Here is a 20,495-nt window from a genome sequence, read left to right on the forward strand (position 1 = left end):
CCACCTCAGTCACCTGCTCATGAGGCTGAGGATGATCATATTCCATCCACTTCTGCAGCTCAGCCTACGTTTACACCATCACCATCTCCATCACATGCTGGAGCTGAGCATTCACCAGTACCATCTCCACCATGCCAGCCAGCTCAGCCAACTCGAGAGCGTGATAGGCCTACGCCTAGATATGCGCATATGGTAGTGGATCATGAGTCGGTGTTCGACACAGACTTCTTCTCCAGATTGGTGCTGACTCGATTAGCTTACCATGACATTATCTAGAGGGGCCTTATAGTTATTCTTGCCCCAGTTACAGAGCTAGTCTACCCGCGGCTGGTACGGATGTTCTTCTAAAACCTCCGCCGTCCCCGCGTACCACAGCAGAGCTGGTCACTACCATAGATGGCCATCAGATTACTATCACTGTGGTCTCGCTAGCCCGCTCATGCCATTGTCCACACAGATGCCCTCCGGAGCTACAGGAGCTATATCCGAGGCTATACAAGCCTTCTTATACCGACATGGCAGTATTTCTTACAGGTCACCATACCGATGGCAAGACTTTCGCCACCCGCACATTCTTTCCAGATGACCTATGGTTCTTCGATTCTGTTCTTTTTCGACATATATATATGGCCGGGCACAAGATCTAGCGGCGAGAAGACTATTTGACAGCCCTCTACGCATTTTACACAGGCCACTGGGTATCTATCCCCGCGCTCATCTAGAGTGTGATGAGGAAGCTATTCGACAAGTATATCAGTAAGGAGAAGCCCGGAAGGGCTAAGTCTCTCCCATTCGACCACCTCATCACCCGGATACTTATTGACCAGCGCTACCCTTTCCATCCTCGGGAGTACCCTGAGAGAGGTTCCTGTCACTTCTTGAAGAAAGACCGGGACAAGAGCTACAATGCTATCATCACTAGACTGCAGGACCATATAGTAGTGGCTGCAGAGGAGCTAGAGGCTAAGGAGGCAGAGGCAGTAGCTCAGGCAACAGTAGCAGATCCCACAGTGGATGATGTACCAGTCGGTCCAGCTGCCGAGCACATAGACATCAATTTGGAGTGACCTGCAGATGACGCAAAGCAGCACTCTATAGCCCAGTCGCCAGTACATAAGAAGAAGTAGACTCAGGATCTTTCTTCTGATTCATCCATACCTAAGGCTCCTAGTCAGACCCCCAACTTTGGAGAGCGTCTTCAGGCTCTTGAGAATGCAGTGGTTGCTCTCCGAGCTGATACTGCTACCATTCGAGCCGATGTTGTAGCCCACCGAGCTAATTTTGCTATTTTCCACATGGATATCATGACTGCACTCTGAGACTTATCTCGTGATATCTGCGGAGCTCGCCCTGCCCAACCTGCCTCCTTCACCTGAGATTTTCAATTCTTCTATCTTTTTATGCTCCACCTATGTGCTCTATACTTCATTTTTATCACTATATATTATTTGCAGCCGGTCTGTCGGCTTTGATCTTTTGATGTACTCTATACTTTATTTTCTTTATATATGCTTTTGTTATGGATATCATATGTTATATTCTTATCTCTCTATGTTTGACTCCATCAGGTGCATCACAGTGACTTCAGTGAGAGAGTGTTACCCGATTATCAAGACCACCCTTATACCTCTCTCACTGTTTTATTTCATTTACACTTGCATGTCCACTGTGCACTGATTATCCCTTTTTGTTATCTAATGAGTTTATCCGAGTGCCAAATTTCAGGACTATAGTTAATCCCAAGTTTGGGGGGGCCATGCCACCCAATTTGGATACTTCAGTCCCGACCATTCTTTGCCTTAATTGCACCGGTATACTCTTTCCTTTTGTTCTCTTTGCACAATGAGGACATTGTGCCATTTAAGTTTGGGGGTAACGGTGTATGTTACAGTGTTTGTTTTTAAATTCAAAATTTTGAGCATGACTTGTGTACTTGAGAGATTTTCTATGATTGGTCCGTATCTAGTTATGATTTTGATCTTTTAAGGACTATGTTGCTTAAAATTTAAAAATTGCTTGACTTGAGAGTCCAATACTCCTTGTATGCCTTGTGGAAGCCATTTAGGAGTAAATTTTTTGAAACATTGATATCTTGCTTGCACTTGTGGTCTACATCATCTTAATTTTGTGATTGTTTTGAGATTTATTCTAGAATTCTATACTAGCACAGGCACATACTAGCATTCATTTGTGGGTACATGCTTTGTTGATTATTGAATTGGTTATATCCCAATTAAACTAGTAGTGCATTGAAAGCTTTCATTCTTGATAAAGGTGGATAACAACCCCTTTTCACTAAGTAGTCGGGATTCTAGCCTCATCAAGCACTAAACTTCTCGCGCCGAAAGGTGGAGGGCCCAAACTCTAGGTTAATAAATGAATATATATATATATATATATATATATATATATATATATATATATATATATATAAAGCAATACAAAAGTGAGGACTTCTCCCAAATGGTGAGAAGTGGGAAATGATTAGATGGAGGTTGTTTTGATTTGTAACCTAGTTGATTTAAGCTTGTTAGTTCGTAGGGGTGTTTGAACACCTAGTGCCCTAAAGCCGTCTGGTTTGGGAGTCATTGACCTAATGCTCGATCTCATAAATCGCTAAAAAGCTTAATAGATCAACACATTGCACCATGGTTCCATCTTTGATCCTAAAAAAAAAAAAAAAAAAAAAAATCAAGTGAAAAGAATAAGCGCACCTAGAACAATAAAGCTTTAATAAAAGGTCCACTTTTTGTCTTAATGATCGGTACTAGATTTGTGTGTTAGTTTGAGGGTAAGGATGTGATTAATTCTTTAGTTGGCTAAGATAGCAACATATTTGATGCTGGTCCACTCAAAAGGATTCTAAAGTTGTTTTGATTTGCATGATCATTTTCTTGATGTGTGGAGGACCATACTTGGAAATGGTTGAAAAATTGCATACTTGAGGTAGTTTTCTCCCAATACTTGTTTGCAATATTGGTGCCTCTTTTGAAAGATTGAGCTTAATGTCTGTGGGTACCATTTCTGGAAACCCTTATGAGACTTCACTCTTCCACTAGGGGTAACCTAGGGGTTTAAAAGGCTTGTTGCATATGCTAAGTGCAATCGTGTTCCCTACGAAAGTGGCGTTATCCATTCATTGTTTTCTAGTTCATAGTTGTATAGTTGTTCATTTCATTCATTTACTTTCTAGTTCATTACTAGGGACTAGCAATATTTAAGTTTGGGGGTATGATGAGCGCTGAAAAGTGCGTATTTAAACCCCTTAAGCTTAGACATTCTAGTACCTTTATCTATCTTACTTTACTATTTTAGATTGATTTCGTATTATTTCCATTTTCAAGCACTTATCCCGAAAATAAGCTAACTCAGCCAAATAAGAGCAGAAATGAAGCAATTCTGGGATAAATTAAAGAAAGGAGCCAAGTGGAAGCAAAAGGAAGAAAAAGGTGGAAATCAACATTTTCAATCGATCTCAGATCATAGTTCAATCGATCTAACATGATCGATCTCAACACTTCAAGATGGATCAAAGCCATGATGACATTTTTAGAGATCTCAAAAGTTCGATCGATCTAACATCATTCTTCGATCGATCAAACTGCTTTGTCCTTATCCAAATGATTAATCTTATCTATTTGTATCACCCTATCAACCACTTTTGTCCTTTTCCCAAAAATATCTTCAAAATATCTCAGATTTGTCTTTATCCAAAAAGCACCACCATTGAAGATCGATCCAGCCTAAGTTCGATAGATCTCAACCATGTTCGATCAATCCAAGTCCAAGGTTCGATCGATCAAACTTCCTCCAGTGCGAAAAAGTTAAATTTCTAACTCATTGAAAGTTGTCGTTTATCCAATCATTGGGGAATATTTTGTGCACGACTCCATCTCATTTTGGGTGTCATTTGACCTACTTATATAAGGATAAGGATTTCTTTTTACATGGGAGGACCACATACCATATCATATCATCTCATACCTTGTAGAACTCTTAGAGAGCAAGCTTAAAGGAGGAGGAGGCTAGAGACACCATTGGAGACTCTTCATTAACCAAGGAGCAAATCTCTACCATGGAGTTAGCCCTTGAGGGTTGGAGAAGCACTACCATGAGTGGCTAGACATCCTCTTGCGGATAGAGTTAGCTCCAAGCATGCTTTCTACATCTTGATTTTGTGTATTAATAAGGGATTAGTGTTGTAATACATGTTTTGGCACTTTTATATACATAGATCTTGTTTATTCAATGATTTATGTCATTTAATGCTTCCAATTGATCATTTCATTCTATCCATATGTCATGTATGCAAGAACAGATGTTTATGTGTTTGTTTCTATTTCTTGTGTTGTTGATGCATGTCTATGTATATTAATGTTATAGATCTAGAGATTGTCAAAACATAGTGCTTAAATGAATGCTCTTGTAATTTTCTAGATGGTACATGCTCATTTCTTGATGGATTGTGCCTGTCCTTTAGCTTAATTTCATGTAATTAGCTTAATTGTAGTGTAGTGGTAGCATAGTTGTTAGATGGGAGGACAATCCATGCTTGTTGTTTGATGTTCCATACTTTTGAATGCAATTAGCATATGTCTCTAACCTTGTGGTGTATTTGGCTTGTGAGCTTAATGAAAGGATTAATGACTTGCTAGATATATTGTGCTTTTCACATGCTAGTTAGACAATATATACTTAATTGCTAGATATATTGTGTTTTTCACATGCTAATTAGATAGTGTATGCTTAATTGGTCACCCTTGCTAATTGAATCAACCAAACACACACACACATCAATATTGCAACACACATTTCCCTCATTAATCACTTGTTAAGGGTGTAGAAAAGTATTGCTTGGTGGTGACCTCTAAACCCTAAGATCTCTCTCTCTTACTTACTCCTTATTGCATTCAATTATTTAGTTTAATTTACTCTCTAGTTTAATCAACCAACCAATCATTTGTTTGATCACTCGACCTACTAACCCTAATAGTGATTCCATAACCAAATTTAACTCCAATCCCTTGGGACGATCCCTACTCGCCCTAACTATATTTTTAGTGAAGGTAGTAGTGGCTTCTATAAATGTAAAACTTGGCCCTCGCCTTAATGCACACTCCTTCTTAAACATGATGGTGTAGGATGGCGAACATAACAACAATCAGATCTACTTCCCTTGTTAAAGGGTGAGCTAGGTGAAGCTCGTATTCATCTACTTCCCCTATTAACAGTGTGAGAAGTAATCTCTCTGGAGAAATCAAGAAATTAAATTAGGATTTATTGCATACCTCTAAACGTCGATTAGCCCCTTTTATTTATAGGGTTTAGGTCAGGATGTTACGTAGAGTTCCCGTCACCTTAATCCTTATCGTAATCTGTAGGCCTCATCTTTATCGTATTTTGTAATCATTATTCGTAATCTGTAATCCTAATCTTAGCTTGTAATCCATATCTTAGTCTGTAATCCTTATCTTAGTCTATAGAGCCTATCTCAATCTTATGAGATAACGGGTTACTTTAACAATCTTCCCCTATCCACGGGTATTTAAATTATACATCCATCAGTTGTCCCTCATTTCGGAGGATTGCTTATCAAACCACCGGAACGTTAATTCCCAAATATTACATAATAAGAGATAGTAAGAATTATTTAACCATTCACCCTGTATTTCTACAATAAGTTGGTTTGATTATGAGATAGTAGAGCCTTGTCCATTAACTTGACTCAGATTGCCACTTTGCGAATACCAGTCGGGGGTCGAGCTGCCACATTGGCAGCTCGTATATATGGCAAGCTGCCATGCTGGCACCCTACCTTTCAGCACATAGGTAACTCATGTAAGGCTGCCAGCGTAGTTGTCCTATTCGAGGATTGACTCCTAAACCTATTCTACCTTATAAAAGTAAATTCTTATGCAAAATAGCCCGCTGGGAGCTGCTTGTCCCTCACGAAGCAGATTTCTATTAGAATTCCACCATAAATATTTTCCTTATCTGTTTACGTTCTTCTGCTATAAATTGAGATGGTTTGAGTAGAATTCATTAGAATTCATTCAAATTACTTCCATCTTCCAGAAAGCCAAGTAATACCAGTTGTAGTGATGTGGTAAGTTTCATGCCCTTGTTTTCTTCCTTCTTTTATTTAATTCGTTGTTGCTTCTTCCTCCAACTCAGTATACCAAGACCAAAGTTAGAAAATTTTATAGGTCACTGTGAAGCTAGGCTCTTGCATACAGTAGTGTGTGTTACTGCTAGCATGTTTCACCTAGAATCCAACACTATGTCGGACGAGGAACACCACCAGTCTGATTCGGCTCCGTCAGAGACACATCTGGTACAGGATATAACAAGCTCCCTTCCCTCACAGGATCTGGATTGAATTAGGCAAACTTATTCAATTCCAGACAGTGTTGCTCTCAGACTTCCTTCACTTGATAATAGAGTGTCCTCTTTTTACCCAACTGAGATTTATTTCTATGAGTTTGCTTTCATTGTTGCATTACGTTTCCCAATCCCTCTTTTTATTAGGGAACTGCTGCATCACCTTAACCTTGCTCCGACTCAACTCTCCCCGAATGCCTAGAGAACAATGATGGGTTGTTTAGTTCTGTGGCGAGCTTGTTGTAATACCTCGCTCACTATCCAGGAGTTTCTTTATTGCTACATTCCCAAAAGGGGTGACTGGCTGTACTTTTTCCCACAGGATAGAATTCTTATCTTTGGAAATTCCCTTAAGCACAAACCATGGAAAAGCCATTTCTTTTCATTTCTAGTGATGGCTGGGAGTTCTTTCCTGATAAAAGTGCTTTCCTGCGAATAGGGACTTCCATTCCTCATGCGTGGTGTAATCAAGATTCCACCGGTGAGTTATCCCTAATGATACCCTCTTATGTTTTAAAACTCAATTTTGTTTGAGTTATTAACAGAGCTGTTGTCCTTTTAGGCGTTAAAGAAATTGCCATTTCATCTGATGATCTCTAGCGAATAAAGAAAGCCTTTAACCACTCAGTGAGGGACTGGTCTTCACTCATGACACCTCAGACTTTGTTTACCCATAGGATTGGTCGTCAGCCAGTTGGCAAGTCCTCTGTAACTATTTCAGTTATTTCTCCACATGTATCCAACTCGCAATTCCCTCATCAGCTTGTGGATGAAACTAGGCCATTCCTTACTGAAGCAGGGGTACTCCCCTCAGATCCCTACTCTTCAGTAGCATCTGTTTTAGGCAATGCTCAACTTGCTTTTAAGAAGATAAACGAGTCTTTGTCGAAGGAGGATATGATGTATCTGAATTCTCACCCTCCAACTTAAATTATAGACCGGCTCATGTATGATCTCGCACGGGTTAACTCTCGCACCATCCTCTATTTTTATTTAGCTTTTCTTTTCCACGTCATTGTAACTTTTTGTTCCCACGTGCGTACAGGTGAATACACACGCGTATTACTTATCGTGTCTAGCTGTAAAAGGAGGGGAGCATTACACCAATATGTTGGCTTCTACTCGTTCCCAACACCAAGCCGATTTACAATTGGAGCGTGATAAACATGAGGCCGCGCTACAAGTAATGTGTGTTGAGCTAGAAACAGAACGAGCTTGTCATGCATCTTATATGCAAAAGCTTGATAAAGAGATGCCCCAGAAACTGATGGTGGAAAGATCCAATGCAGTGGATGAGTTTAAAGCCTCACCAACCTTCAAGGAGATTATGTCGAAGGCCAACTTTAATGGCTTTGAAGATTTTTGGAATCATGCTGCTTTTGAATTTGTAGACCAAGACTTCTCCGTTATTCAACTGGATAAAGCGAGTGACTCCGAATAGGATAAATGTGTAGCCATTCATTTATTTGCTCCCATGTTTCTCTTTATGCTTAAAACTTCTCTTTCTTTGCAATCAGTTTCCATTTATATTTGTAGGGTTGATGAGTAGGATGGACAGTTATGTTTTGCCATTGTGATTACCACGAATGAATTAGAATCTCGAGCTCGGAACAAAAATTTTTGAAGTCAGAGTTGTCGAACTGTTTTGCATTGTCTGAGACAATCACTCTAGGAATCCCAAATCTGCAAACTATTAATTTCTACACGAACTTCCTTATATTGTTCTCTGTGATCTTTGCCAGAGGCTTAGCTTCTACCCATTTAGTAAAGTAATCAACCATAACAATGGCATACTTAGTCTGCCCTTTGCCCTTGACGAGAGGGCCAATTAAGTCCTTTCCCCATTAAGCAAATGGCCATGGTCCTGACATGGGAGTCATCTCTTCTGACGGTTGTCTGGGGATGTTGGCAAATCATTGACACTTGTTGCATTTTTCATCGAAGTCAAGTGCATCTTTCTGCATAGTGGGCCAATAGTATCTTTGTCGGATGGCCTTGTTAGCAAGTGACCTACCCCCAGCATGGTTTTCACAAACTCCTAAGTGGATCTCCCTCAAAATGTAGTCAGCTTCCTTGCTAGAAATGCATCGCAAATACGGCATGGAGAATGATGAGCATTGAAAAGTGCGTATTTAAACCCCTTAAGCTTAGGCATTCTAGCACCTTTATCTATCTTACTTTACCATTTTAGATTGATTTCGTATTATTTCCATTTTCAGGCACTTATCCCGAAAATAAGTTAACTCAGCCAAATAAGAGCTTAATTGAAGCAATTCTGGGATTAAACAAAGAAATGAGCAAAGTGGAGAAAGAAGAAAGCAAATGAAGCTAAAGGTGGGAAGCAGCAAAGTTCGATCGATCCAACTTCAAGGTTCGATCGATCGAACACTAATCGATCTCAGCACTTCAAGATATATCCAAGCCTTGGCCCAAAAGCAAAAAGTCCAAAGTTAGGCCGATCCAACACCACCCTTCGATCGATCGAACACTTTTGTCCTTATTCAAATGATTGATCCTATCCACAGCTGTACCACCCACTAACCACTTTTGTCCTTTTCCCATTTATATCTCCCAAAATATCTCAGATTTGTCTTTCCCAAAAAGCTCAACCAGTTGGATCGATCTAGCCTAAGTTCGATGGATCTCAGCCAGTTCAATCAATCCAATTCCAAGGTTCGATCAATCGAACTTCCTCCAGTGCGAAAAAGTTAAATTTCCATCTCATTGAAAGTTGTCCTTTATCCAATCATTAGGGAATATTGTGTGCACGACCCCAGCTCATTTTGGGTATCATTTGACCTACCTATATAAGGATAAGGATTACTTTTTGCAAAAAAGAGCTAATATCATTTTTCATATCATCTCTTGGAGAGCAAGCTTAGAGGAGGAGGAGGCTAGAGACACCATTGGAGTTTTCATCAACAAGGAGCAGATTTCTTCCATGGAGTTAGCCCTTGAGGGTTGGAGCAACATCACTATAAGTGGCAAGATATCATCTTGGGGCTAGAGTTAGCCCCAAGTATGCTTTCTATATCTTAATCTTGTGTATTATTGAGGGATTAGTGTTGTAATTAATGTTTTGACACTTTGATATATATAGATCTTGTTTATTCAATGATTAATGTGGTTTAATGCTTCCAATTGATCATTTCATTCTATCCATATGTCTATGCATGCTAAAATAGATGTTCATGTGCTTGTCTCTAGATTTTGTGTTATTGATGCATGTCTATGTGTATTGATGCTATAGATTTAGAGATTGTCAAAACATAGTGCTTAAAGGAAGGCTCTTGTGATTCTCTTGATAGTTCATACTTATTCCTTAATGGATTGTGCCTCTCCCCTAGTTTATTTTCATGCTAGTAATGTAGATCTAGTATAGTTGTAGTGTAGTGTTAAATGGGAGGACAATCCATGCTTGTTGTTTGATGATCCAAGCTTTTGAATGCAAGTAGCATATGTCCCTAACCTTATTTATATTTGGATTATGAGCTTAATGAAAGGATTAATGACTTGTTTTGATCTATTGTTCCTTTCACATGTTGTTTAGACAATATATGCTTCATTGCTTAGATATATTGTGCCTTTCACATGATGTTTAGACAATACATGCTTAACTAGTCATCCTTGCTTGTTGAATCAACCAAACACACATACACACACCAATATTGCAACACACCATTTGCCCTCATTAGTCACTTGTCAATGGTATAGAAATGCATTGCTTGGTGGTGATCTCTAGACCCCAAGACTCTTCTCTCTCTTACTTACTCTTAGTTGCATTATTTTGTTATCACTTAGTTTAATTTAGTTGTTCTTTAATCAACCAACCAACCAATTGTTTGATCAGTCACCTACTAGCCCTAATAGTAATTCCACGACCTTGTTCGATCTTCACAATCCCTTGGGACGATCCCTACTCACCCTAGCTATATTTATAGTGAAAGGTAGTAGTGGCTTTTATAAATGTAAAACTCTTGGCCTTCACCTTATAAAATTCACACTCTTAAAGCTTGATGTGGTGCGGCGACACGTCGACCAGTTTTTGGCGCCGTTGCCGGGCATTGATTGATTTGATTAGGCAACGTCGGATTTGTGGAATTGGTTAGGATTAGTACTCTTTTGATCGTGTCTTTACTTTATTTTTAATTTTCTTTTTGGTTACTTATTGTGTTATTCTTACTTCACTAGGTGCATTGTTGGAGAAGAAGCAAGCAAATGAGCATTCAAGCTAAGCAAGCAAGGAAAAAAGCTAAAATTTAAAAAATTTGCTAAGCTAAGCTTTAAATTTGGAGTTGAAGTGCTAAAGGACCTTTGTGAGACTTTTTTTACTCAATCCCTTAGTTAAATCGTCGGCCCGCATGGAGGCTTGTTCTTAATTGTTCTTTGCATCATTGTTGTTAAAGCATGGGAGTATGAATTAAGTGTTTGTGGAAGAAGTCTAATTGCATTGCTATGAAGGCATAGTGTTTGTCATTCTTTGTGCTTGTTGTGTTTTGCATTATGCATGCATGGACATCGTTCATTGAGATCCACTCTTGTCCCTTTAGATTTGCATCTTGAATCCGTAATTAGAAATCCTAGGGGAAGAGGAAGTTCAAGTAGAACCAATCTATCAATGGATGACCATAATAATGATCATGTTGAGGACCTTGGTCACATAGACCAACAAGGTATTCTTCATCCTAATGCACAATGAGAACATATAAGTACCATAAGGCATGCCGAGGCCATTCATTCACCAACCACCACAACAACAAGGCCAAGTTCAATATGGATTGCCAAGGCCAATGTATACCCCACAACCTCCCATCATTAATCAAAGAATTCAAAACCAAGGCGTTCATGTTGCATCTCAAGTAGCTAATCCACCTCTTATTTTAAGAGACCATTATATACCTAACGAGTATAATGCACCTACATGCATCCAATTGCCTCAATTTAGAGCACATCATTATAAAATTAAGCTACAAACCATTCAAATGCTTCCTAACTATCATAAACTTCCAAGTGAAGAACCTTACAAGCATTTGGATGAGTTTCTTGAAGTATGTTCCACCGTAAAATATACGGACATGCCAGAAGAGATTTTAAGACTCAAACTTTTTCCATTCACCTTAAAAGATAAGGCAAAGTATTGGTTTAACAATCTTAGACCTTTTTCAATCACTTCTTGGGTATAAATGCAACAAGAGTTCTTGAAAAAGTACTATCTGGTTTCAAAGACCAATGCCATGAGAACCTCAATTTGAGAATTTTCACATAGGGATGGAGAAATGTTTCATAAGGCATGGGAACGCTTCAATGAATTGCTTAGGAAGTGTCCACATCATGACATGCCCAAATGGCAATTAGTTCAATATTTCTTTGAGAGCTTATCGGATAATTATAAGGGTATGGTTGATGCTTCCATAGGTGGCTCATACATTAATAGGCATGAGGATGACGTGTGGCGTCTTTACGAGAGTATGAGTGAAAATTCTTTGCATAGAACATTATCATCTAAGAATGGTAGAAATTCACAAGGTAGGAAGAGTGTTGGCTTACATCAAGTCGACCATTCAAATGAAATAGCCACCGAAATGAAGTCTTTATCTCAAAGGTTTGATCAATTTTTTATTAACCAAAACTCGGCGAACCAAGTATTTTCCTTCCCTAACCATTCTTATCGTACATCAAATGAAACATGTATAACTTGTTCTAATGTTCTTCATTCTACTTCTCATTGTCCTCACGGACAAGTGCAAAATGAACCTAATGAACAAGTCAATGCAGCTTTTGTGAACCAAGAGAATAATCCTTATGGTACTCATTATAATCCAAGTTGGAGGAATTATTCGAATTTCTCTTGGAAAAACCAAGGAGAGGGCTCAAACCCTTCCCAAGGCAGTTTTCAAGGGAATTACATTCCACCTCCACTTCAAAACTAAGGATCCCAAGGTTATAGACCTTATCAATCACAAGGGAATCAATTTGCTAATTCTTATTTTCCTAACCAATTTTATTCCCAAGGAAATACTAGAAGTCCCGCCTTTGAAGAAAAAGTTTTGAATACTTTGGGTACTTTAGAGGCTAACACTCAATTGCTTCATTATCATTTTCAATCTATTGCGAAGCTAGAAACCCAAGTAGGGAAAATAGTAAGCACTCTCAGTGCAAGAGAGAAGGGAAAGATGCCTATTAATGCCCCACTTAAGCAACAATGTGTTGTGGAAACCCATTCCTCATCGGAAGGCCACACCATTGAACATGTTAATGCAGTGACTACCTTGCGGAGTGGTAGGGTTATAGACAATCAAGTAGAAATGTCCAATGAAGAGAATGAGCTGGTGCAACCTCAAGTTGTCACCTGTCCCGTTTCACATTCCATTCCTCCTTCATTGCATATTTATGATCTTGTGAATGAGAAAGTTTGGAAAAATGTGTTTGGAAAAGAAGTTTTGAAAAATGATGTTGAAAAGGTTTTGTTGAAAAATAATTTGAAACACAATGATTTAAAAACTTCTTGTGTTGAAGAGAGTTCAAAAGAAAATTCTAAAAAAGTGTTTGAACCAAAAGTTCCATTTTCGGATGCCTTAAAAGGATCCATTTCAAAAGACAAGCAAAAGGCAAAAACCAATGAAATTATGGAAATATTTAGGCAAGTGAAAGTTAATCTTCCACTATTGGATGCAATCAAGCAAATTTCGGTTTATGCCAAATTCTTGAAAAACTTGTGCACCCTAAAGCGAAAGAACAAGAGCCAAGCACCAAGAAAAGTGGTTTTGACCGAGCAAGTAAGCTCAATTTTGTAACATAACACTCTTCCAAAGTTTAAGGACCCCAGTTCACCCACTACATCATGTATAATTGGTGATCATATCATTAATCGGGCGCTTCTTGACTTAGGAGCAAGTGTTAATCTTCTTCCATACTCGGTTTATGTCAAATTGGGCCTAGGTGAATTGAAACCGACGTCGGTAGTTTTGCAACTTTCCGACCGATCTATCAAGAAGCCTAGGGGTATAATTGAGGATGTTTTGATTAAAATTGACAAATTCTTCTTCTCGGTTGATTTTGTTGTCATTGACACGAAACCGGTCCCCAATCCTAAGAGCCAAATTCCCATTATCCTTGGCCATCCTTTTTTGTTAACTGCTAATGCCAACATCAATTGTAGGGCGAGGATAATGAAGATCTCATTTGGCCACATGAAGGTGAAGTTGAATATCTTTAATCCCACACCCAATTCATTTGACAAATATAAAGGAGAGGTTAATGTTGTAGATAAATGTCATGATCTTCAATGTCAAAGAAATGAGCTTTTGTGTAAGACCAAAACTTCAAAGGGATCATCTTCAACCTTGCATTCTCAAAGTCTTGTTTCAAATTCTTGCTTTGAAAGGGCATGGAAGCCCAAAGGTTTTGATTGCATAGACAAAGAATAAAAAGTTTCTTTTGAGCTTAATCCAATAAGTTCTTCAAAGAACCATTTGTTGGGTGGAGTTCAAAGCATCTATCACCGAACAAGGAGGGGATGCATTATAAGATCTTTGATCGGGGCTAAAAGAGCCCAATGTCTTGCTAGAGACGTTAAAGACTAGCAAAAGCATTCGTAGGGTGTCAAAACCCTATTCCTGCCTCATTTCAATATTTCATTTCATTTCTTACAATGTCTAGATACTTGTTTTTGGTTCATATGTATTGAAAGGAACTTTGGTGAGGATTGCATGAGTTTTTATGTCATTATTGAGCATTCTGCGTAGTTCGATCGATCTCAACTCAAACCTGAGTTCGATTGATCGAACTCCATCTTGTATCCAACACTTAGAAAAATTTTCGATCTGCAAAAACCTGCATCTAAATCACCTCTCTGTCCCATCGTTCAAACTAACTCTTAGATCGATCAAGAGACCTTTGATCGATCCAACTCCAAAGTTCGATCGATCTTATGATTCAACACTTAGAGAAATTTTGAGCCTGCATAAACCTGCATATTTCACCTCTCTGTCTCATCGATCGAAACATTCCAAGATTGATCTGAAGTTCTTCGATCGATCCAACTTCCAAGTTTGATCGATCTTCAAGTTCCAACACTTAGCCAATTTTCTGAGCCAAAAACCTGCATATTTTTGCTCTCTGTCTGATCGATCAAACTCTTGTTTCGATCGATCTCAGTTCTCTATTTCATTATTTTGACTTTGTTTTGACTTTTCAAATTTCAAAAATCCAAAAATATTTTCATTTTTATTATATTTTCTTTTCATTTCATTTTATTTTATTTTTCAAAAAGTTTTCAAAAATACAAAAATATTTTAGTTTATTTAGTTTTAATTATTATCAATTATTGAATTAAAAAAAAAAAACCCAAAAATATTTTATTCTAGTTTATTTTATTTTTAATTCTAATTTCTAATTTTAGTTTTGCATTTTTTAAAAATTTTAAAAATCCAAAAATACTTTGAAGAGAGTTCATCAAAGTTCGATTGATCTCAGTTGAAGTTCGATCGATCGAACTCTGTCGGGAATGTTTTAAAAATAGATCTGGAGGGTCTCAAGATCGATCATTTAGATCAATCCAACCCTTCAAACCCCAACCCCTCTTCGTCGCCACTGTGCAATCTCATCTCCCTCATCTCCGGCGAGGTATCCGGCGAGATCTAAGCGCTGATTTCTCTTTCCCTTCTCGGATTCATCTTCACTCGTTCATATCTCCACTTCTCTCATCGATTTGGGTTAGATTCGAATCAATCCTCTATGATTCAAGCTTCAACCTCGTGTATACATGACTTAGATGTTGCATCCATGCTTTACTTGTTGTATCCATGATATTGAGATGATGAAACCACCATTTTTGAAGCTTCAAAACACTGTGTACATATATATAAATATATATATATTTTTATGTATTTGTGTATTCTGATTTAAATTGGGAGTTTGGGCTTTGAAAATTGATGGAATTGATTGATGTGTTGTGTTGATGGGCCCATGAACATGTTCGTGTGGGCCCCATGCTTCCAAAGTCACAGATCTATGACTGTTTACATTCATCGCACAGTTCGATTGATCGAACTTGTATCTCAAATCAATGTTGAGAGATCGATCAAACTCATGTCTCAGATCGATCGAAGTTGTGAGATCAATCTCACTTATCTTCAATCGATCCAACTTTTGTGATCGATCTCACTTCTTTTTTCTGATCGATCAAACTTCACAGATCTCACACACACACTTCATTCATCATGCCTTATGTTCATGCTATCTCATATATGCCCAATGCCTGTGATATTCCACATTGGATGCATTTCATACTTACATTGTTCAGCATGTTTCATATCCTACCACTTGCATAGATTCATGTCACATTTGTTTTATCTATTTTAGTTGACATACATGTTTCTATACTGTGCTTAAAATTTCTTATTCTGGCACTAACTCCTATTGCAAGTTTTTATTTTTCTTTCTGCAGGCCATGGTTAAGAGGAAGACCATTGCCAACAGGCAACACGGGCCCCACCGACATATTAGATCACAGACAAAGGAGCCATCAAAGCCCTCTCATGCATAGGAGGAGCCAGCACAGGCTACCCCACCTTAGTCACCATTTCATGAGGCTAAGGATGACCATATGCCATCCACCTCTGCGGCTCATCCTGCATTTACTTCATCACCATCTCCATCACATGCTGGAGCTGAGCATTCACTCGTACCAGCTCAGCCAGCCCAGGAGCGTGATAGGCCCGTGCCTAGATATGCGCATATGGCGATCGACCATGAGTCAGTGTTCGACGCGGCCTTTTTTCTCCAGATCGGTGCTGACCCGATCAGCTTACTATGACATCATTCAGAGGGGCCTGACAGCTATTCTTACCCTAGTCACAGAGCCAGTCTACCCGCGGCTGGTACGGTTGTTCTACCAGAACCTCCAACCATCCCCGCGTACCACAGCAGAGCTGGTCACTTCTGTAGATGGCCATCAGATCACCATCATAGTGGACTCACTAGCCCGCTCTTGCTATTGCCCACACCACTGTCCTCTAGAGCTTTAGGAGACATATCCGAGGCTATACAAGCCTTCATATGCCGACATGGCAGTTTTTCTTACAGGTCACCATGCCAGTGGCGAGGCCTTCGCCACCCGGACATTCCTTCCAGAAAACCTGTGGTTTATTGATTCCGTGCTTTTCCGGAACATTTACATGGCCGGGCACAAGATTCAGCGGAGGGGAGATTATTTGACAATCCTCTACGCCTTCTACACCGGGCACTGGGTGTCCATTCCCGCGCTCATCTGGAGCGTGATGAGGAAGCTATATGACGAGTACATCAGCAAAGAGACGCTTGGATGGGCTAAGTCTCTTCCATTCAGCCACTTCATCACCCAGATTTTGATCGACCAGCGCTACCCTATTCACCCTCGGGAGCACCCCAAGAGAGGTTCCTACCACTTTCTGAAGAATGACTGGACCAAGAGCTACAACGCCAATATTACTAGACTACAGGACCACGCAGTAGTGGCTGTAGAGGAGTTAGAGGAAGGAGGCAGAGGCAGCAGCTCAGGCAGCCGCAGCAGATCCCGTAGCGGACGACACACCAGTCGATCCAGCTACTGAGCATATAGATATTAACTTAGAGCGCCCTGCAGATGACACAGAGTAGTACTCTCCAGTTGAGTCGCCCATTCACGAGCAGGAGCAGACTCAGGAGTTTTCTTCTGACTCTTCTATGCCTGAGGCTCCAGATCTGACCCCCGGCTTTGGAGTACACCTGCAGACTCTTAAGGATGCTCTTGTTTCCATACGAGCTGATCTTACAGCCCACAGAGCTGATTTTGCTGCCTTCCGCACAGATGTCGTGACCATGTTCCGAGATCTATCCAGAGATATCCGCGGAGCCCGACCTGCCCGTCCTACCTCATCCTCCTGAGTTCCCAATTCCTTCTATCTCATGATCCCTCTCTCCTATTGATACTTTACTTTTGTCACTATACATTATTATTTTTGTAGCCGGTCTGTCGGCTTAGATCTTTTGATGTACCATTACTTTATTTTTTTTTATAAATCTGTTTTTGCTATAGATGTCATATGATTATATTCTCATATCTGTATGTTTGACTCCATCAGGTGCATCATAGTGACTTCAGTGAGAGAGTGCTACCCCATTTTCAGGACCACCCTTATACCTCTCTCATCTATTTATCTGTTTATCCCATTTACACGTGCATGTCCACTGTGCACTAATTATCCCATTTTGTTATCTGATGAGTTTATCAAAGTGTCAATTTTCAGGACCACAGTTCATCCCAAGTTTGGGGGGGCCATGCCACCTACTTTAGATACTTTAGTCCCGATCATTCTTGCTTAGTTGCACTGGTATACTTTTTCCCTTGTTCTCTTGTACATTGAGGACATTGTGCCATTTAAGTTGGGGGGGGGGGGGGGGGAGGGAATGGTGCTTTACAATATTAGTTTTAAAATTCAAAATTTTGAACATGACTTGTGTATTTGAGGGATATTTCTATGATTGGTCCATAGCTAGCTATGATTTTGATCTTTCGAGGACTATATTGCTTAAAATTTAAAAATTGCTTAACTTGAGAGTCCAATACTCCTTGTATGCCTTATGAATGCTATTTAGGAGTAAATTTTTCGAAAGATTGATATCTTGCTTGCACTTGTAGTCCACATCATCTTGATTTTGTGATTGTTTTGAGATTCACTCTAGGATTCTACACTAGCACAGGTGCACACTAGTATTCATTTGTGGGGTACATGCTTTGTTGATTATTGAATTGGTTAAATCCCAATTGAGTTAGTAATGCATTGAAAGTTTTCATTCTTGATAAAGGTGGATAACAACCCTTTTTCACTAAGTAGCTGGGATTCTAGCCTCATCAACCACTGAACTTCTCGCGCAGAAGGTGGAGGGCCCAAACTCTAGGTTAATAATTGTTTATTCCGAAAAAAAAAAAGAAAGAAAGTTGCAAAAGTAATAAAAAGTGAGGACTTCTCCCAAAAGGTGAGAAATGGGAAATGATTAGATGGTTGTTGTCTTGATTTATAGCCTAGTTGATTTGAGGTTGTAAGTCCATAGGGATATTTGAATGCCTAATGCCCTAAAGCCGTATGGTTTGGGAGTCATTGACCTAACGCTCGACCTCATGAATCACTAGAAAACTTAAGAGATCAACACATTGCACCATGCTTCCATCTTTGATCCTATTTAAAAAAAAAATAAAAAAAAATAAAATAAAAATTGAGTGAAAAGAATAAGCGCACCTAGAACAATAAAGCTTTAATAAAAGGTCCACTTTTTGTCTTGATGATCGGTATTAGATTTGTGTACTAGTTTGAGGGTAAGGATGTGATCATTTCTTTAATTGGCTTAGATAGCAACACATCTGATGCTGATCCACTCAAAAGAATTCTAGAGTTATTTTGATTTGCATGATCATTTTCTTGACGTGTGGAGAACTATATTTGCTTGCTTGATGTTGAGATTTTGGGAGATTGCTCGAAAATGTTTGAAAAATTGCATACTTGAGGTAGTTTTCTCCTAATGCTTGTTTGCAATATTGGTGCCTCTTTTGAAATAATCAGCTTAATGTTTGTGGGTATCATTCCTGGAAACCCTCATGAGACTTCACTCATCCATTAGGGGTAACCTAAGGGATTAAAAGGCTTGTTGCATGTGCTAAGTGCAATCGTGTTCCCTACGAAAGTGGCGTTATCCATTTATTATTTTCTAGATTCATACTTGTATAGTTTTTTATTTCATTCCTTTACTTTCTAGTTCATTGCTAGGGACTAGCAAAATTTAAGTTTGGGGGTGTGATGAGCGCTGAAAAGTGTGTATTTAAACCCCTTAAGCTTAAGCATTCTAGCACCTTTATTTATCTTACTTTACCGCTTTAGATTGATTTCATATTATTTCCATTTTCAGGCACTTATCCCGAAAATAAGCTAACTCAGCCAAATAAGAGCTTAATTGAAGCAATTCTGGGATTAAACAAAGAAAGGAGCAAAGTGGAGAAAGAAGAAAGCAAATGAAACCAAAAGTGGGAAGCAGCAAAGTTCGATTGATCCAACTTCAAGGTTCGATCGATCGAACACTGATCAACCTCAGCACTTTAAGATAGATCCAAGCCTTGGCCCAAAACCAAAAATTCCAAAGTTCGATCGATCCAACACCACCCTTCGATCGATCGAACACTTTTGTCCTTCTTCAAATGATTGATCCTATCCACAGCTATACCACCCACTAACCACTTTTGTCCTTTTCCCATTTATATCTCCCAAAATATCTCGGATTTGTCTTTTCCCAAAAAGCTCAACCAGTTGGATTGACCCAGCCTAAGTTTGATGGATCTCAGCGAGTTTGATCGATCCAAGTCCAAGGTTTGATCGATCAAACTTCCTCCAATGCGAAAAAGTTAAATTTTCATCTCATTGAAAGTTGTCCTTTATCCAATCATTAGGGAATATTGTGTGCACGACCCCAGCTCATTTTGGGTGTCATTTGACCTACCTATATAAGGATAAGGATTGCCTTTTACAAAAAGGAGCTAATATCATTTTTCATATCATCTCTTAGAGAGCAAGCTTAGAGGAGGAGGAGGCTAGAGACACCATTGAAGTTCTACATTAACAAGGAGCAGATTTCTTTCATGGAGTTAGCCCTTGAGGGTTGGAGTAACATCACCATGAGTGGCTAGACATCCTCTTGGGGCTAGAGTTAGCCCCAAGTATGCTTTCTATATCTTAATCTTGTGTATTATTGAGGGATTAGTATTGTAATTAATGTTTTGACACTTTGATATATATAGATCTTGTTTATTCAATGATTAATGTGGTTTAATGCTTCCAATTGATCATTTCATTCTATCCATATGTCTATGCATGCTAGAATAGATGTTTATATGCTTGTCTCTAGATTTTGTGTTATTGATGCATGTCTATGTGTATTGATGCTATAGATTTGGAGATTGTCAAAATATAATGCTTAAAGGAAGGCTCTCGTGATTCTCTTGATAGTTCATACTTATTCCTTGATGGATTGTGCCTCTCCCCTAGTTTATTTTCATGCTAGTAATGTAGATGTAGTATAGTTGTAGTGCAGTGTTAAATGGGAGGACA

At 39.1% G+C, this 20,495-nt stretch overlaps 1 pseudogene; it reads right to left on the minus strand.

Moving 5' to 3' along the window:
* Positions 1-11,620: 11,620 nt before the first annotated feature.
* LOC132280324 (small nucleolar RNA R71) lies at positions 11,621-11,719 on the minus strand (annotated as a pseudogene).
* Between the last annotated feature and the right edge of the window lie 8,776 nt (positions 11,720-20,495).

The sequence above is a fragment of the Cornus florida genome, unplaced genomic scaffold (genome assembly GCF_030987335.1).
Source record: "Cornus florida cultivar Cherokee Brave unplaced genomic scaffold, ASM3098733v1 CherokeeBrave_3.0.0_Hap2_Chr10, whole genome shotgun sequence".
NCBI lineage: Eukaryota > Viridiplantae > Streptophyta > Magnoliopsida > Cornales > Cornaceae > Cornus > Cornus florida.